We start from the raw sequence: 3,901 nt of genomic DNA, 5'->3' as shown, positions 1-3,901 counted from the left end.
GGTGGTCTGCTTTTTATTTCCTTTCGTCATCAGCAGTAAAGCAGGGCCAAGAATTTTCCAAATCTGGATTCTAAGCTTCAGTTTGACTTTTTCTACTTTCTTTTTTTAACTGTCCTTTTTTTTTTTTTACTAGGAATTTCTGCAACCTGGTTGCTGGAGTTCTTGTTTTCTCACTTGGAAGTTTTCCATTGAGCGCTCGAGCCAAGAAATGATCCCTCTTTTCTGCTTCCTAGCCCCCCCTCCCCCCTCCTTCTCACTTATCTCCTCATCATCTGGTGCTGTAAATGCACCGCCGCCGCCGCCGAGGAGGCCGCTGGCATATCCAGCCGGCCTCTTGTCTTGTCTGGCGTCTGCGCCGTGAGGGGAGAGGAGAGGCCGAACAGATGATGCATTGTGGCTCGGGCCTGACATGCTTGCGTCTTCCGTTGGCGGTAATGGGGAGCTTAGCTGGATCAAACGGGCTAATCTCACTCGCTGGGCTTTTCCTGCAGACGGCTCTTGGGTTGAAAGTGTCCTCTTTGTAAGTCTGATATCGCAGATCGCTTCCCGTCTTTTCTTATCTTTTGGAGCTCGGAAGTTGTCGCCGTTATTGCATCCTCTCCGCAAACTGAAAATTCGGCCTAATTCTCTCAGGAATTTCCCCAATATTCCTCCAACACAAATGGCGTCCTCGATGCCTGGCACGTTCGAGTATCCCTTTGAAAGCCGGTCGCCTCAGTCGATGAGGCCCCGTCTACTTGAAAGCACGGCCTATTCCGGCCGGCCGGCCGACTTCTTAACTCCGAGTCGAGATAAGCTTGAGGACGTGAGGGTGGGGGGTAGGGGGCGGCTCTCGGATGCTCCGGAGGGCCCCTTCCTTCTCTTTGAAACCGTCATTGCGATCCTCTTTAGCATGAAACCCTAACCGGAGGTTGTGAAGGATCCCGAGATTACGGCGGACAAAGGGCGCCATTGAGAGTCGAGCAGCGGCCGGAGGACGTTGCGAAAAAAAAGCAAAAGCTAGGCCACGACGGACAGGGAGGCGATAGGCGATCTGGCGTAAATGCCTCTGCGACGCACCTCATTTTGTTTCATCAGATGATCATAATCTGAAAGTTGAGATGCTCAAATTCAGTTAATACACACCTCGCCGCACAAGTTAATGAAAAACCTTTTGTTGGCGCCGACTCGATCGAGAGATGCCGTAATGTATCTGTTGAGATGTTGCCCAAGCCTATACATGCCGACAATCTGCCATATTGCTCTGTTCTTTTCTTCCCCAAATCCTCATTTAAGCCTGGCCAAAATTTGCCAAATGTTTTTCATCTTGTTTTATCTCCAGGTGGCAAAATAATATCATGTGCTATACGTGACAACAATCTCCCCTCTGTGAATAGCCTTTTTTGTTTCTTTACAAAGCCAAACATCAGCATTAATTTTGCCAAAACTTTCTTGAAGCCTGAAAGGGAAAAGGTTCTTTTTCGAATGAACTATGTCAAAGCTCAGAGACATTGTAGCGTCATCAGTTTCTGCCAACTATTGTCCGTGTCCTCGACCTGCCAACAATCTACTGTATTGTTGTGGCCAAAGACTGCCAAGTCTTTATACCATGTAGGTCAAGGTGGCCAAACAATACAATGTACTGGCTATGTCCTACATGTGACAACAATCTCCCCTATTTGCGTATGCACATTTTATCAAAATGTACATGGAGACTTGTTCTTTATATATAAATTGGATTTCATTGGCATATTAGTCTTCTTTGTTGTCATATATTGAAAACCTTTTAAATATACTTTCTTGTCTACATGTGTTGCTCCATCCTCTGTTACTGAAATACCGGTTTCTTCTCAAACCACCTCTATCGATGCTAACTCTTAGCATGAATATTTTAACGGCATTTTCCATCTTATGTTAGCATGAAACTGGCGGGCTATTCCACTTTTTGGGTGGCAGAGAAAAACAAGCCTATATGATATTTCCCCGGGTTGGAAGCGGCTCAAAAGGGAGCGGCTCCAACAATTAGCATGGGAGTCAACTCTGAAAAAGGGTTCCAACACCAGGAAAAACAAAATCAACGGAAAATTTGCTCCGCAGATGTTTTGCGCTTTTGTCCGCTCGCGGTGACACTGGAGCTGTCAAGACGAGCTAGCAAGGTCAAGGCTGGGCACAATAACAAGCTCCACAAGTCTCTGGCTCTGCCACTCGGCACAACAAGGCCAGCAGCTGCTTCGCATCTTCTCCTCCAACCCCCTTCAGAAAAAAAACAAAACTTGCATATTTTCTCTGCGTGCTGGCATATTTCAGCCGACACCGTAGCTTGTGCTAATCAAGCCCAGAACTGAATCCAAGTTGGTGGGATTAATTGCATTCCGGGAGGGGAACAGATGTCTGACGTGCTGCTAATTAAAAAGCACGAGAAGTTTAGATGTGAAAATCATTCGTCTTCCTCTTGTTCCGTGTACGTGTGCGTGTGTGTGTGGAGCAAACCACAGCAGTCGCTTGGATGGCGTAGCTAGTCATTTCCCACAGCCTTCTAATTGAATACTCGGCTCGATTGCGGAATGTCATCCTGGCTCTTCGCGGCCTACAGTTGCGCTCGGAATGGAAAAAGAGCGCAAAACGTCATCCTGCGAGGCACTCGACAGCCTCCGTTCCCGTTTCCCACATCTCCCTTTGCGACATGCTACGGTCAGGTCCATAAATATTGAGACCTCGCAATTCTCAATTTATTTTCACCTCGGAACACGACCACAATGGATTTGAAATGACACGGGGCAAGATGTGCTTTAAACGCAGACTCTCGGCGTTAATTTGAGAGCATTTACATCCCTGTCAGGTGGAGGCCAATGGATTCTGAAGTGTTTTGGGCTGTATGATGATCAGTTCCTATCCAGCCAAATGCTTCAGAATGTTATTGGACGGTGATGCGTTCGAGACGTTTTGCAACTAAGTATTCAAAAGTCAAACTTTGATGTAGGATTGTTCATTTGTCCCATTACTTTTGCTGCGTTCAAAACGGGAGCACGTAAACAATGCTTTGTAACCGCAACACTGTTCACCTGATTTGCATGTTCAAGTCTGCAGTTAAAAGCACACCATGTTCCTTTCATTTCAAATCCATTCCGATTTTGTCTAGAGACAAAAAAAAAAGGACAATTGTGTCCTTGTCTCAAGATTTATGGAACAGACTGTCTCTAAATCTTTTGTGGGTTGTGTTCTAAATCAAGAAGGATCTGTGAAAAATGTTGTACATAAACTTGTGAATAACCAGATTTCCCATGAAGCATTAGGTGTCAAACTCCGGTCCCGGAGGGCCGCCGTCCTGCATGTTTTCCAAGTCTCCCTGTTGCAACACGCCCGGTTCAAATGATCAGATCATCAGCAAGACATTGAACCTGTTCATTTCAATCAGGTGTGTTGCAACAGGGAGACTTGGAAAACATGCAGGACGGCGGCCCTCCGGGACCGGAGTTTGACACCTATGCGGATTAGGACAACAGGCCCTGAAATGTATCCAAAATGGCTGCTTCGCTTCCTGTTCAACTTCAACCTTTGGTCCTTGAGACTCCACTCATGAGAGAACCGTATGGCAAATGTCACTTCTATCTGTGGAGTTCGTGTCGTCGGCAAGGTTTTTTTTTCCAAACGTTTCAGCGACCGCTACGGAGTAAATTTGTTTTGGATTGTCACCAGATTGCACACGTGTACAAATAAAATGAGGATTCTTCTCATTGACCTCGTGCTTTCGAAAATGTTTGAATGGCGCTTCAAGTATGTCAATGAGTTGAAACAGCATGCATTCCATTCCCCTCTTCTGAATTATCTTTCACATTGTTATCTTTCGTTTTTCTTCTTTCAGGATGTGACGATCTTACTTTTTCTCCGGGTAGGTGTTTGTTTGTTGTTGTTTTTTTTGGTG

The sequence above is a fragment of the Hippocampus guttulatus genome, chromosome 19, assembly GCF_054856545.1.
Source record: "Hippocampus guttulatus isolate MCC_2025c chromosome 19, RoL_Hgut_1.0, whole genome shotgun sequence".
In the NCBI taxonomy this organism is placed as follows: Eukaryota; Metazoa; Chordata; class Actinopteri; order Syngnathiformes; family Syngnathidae; genus Hippocampus; species Hippocampus guttulatus.
Note: the sequence above shows the minus strand (reverse complement) of the source record.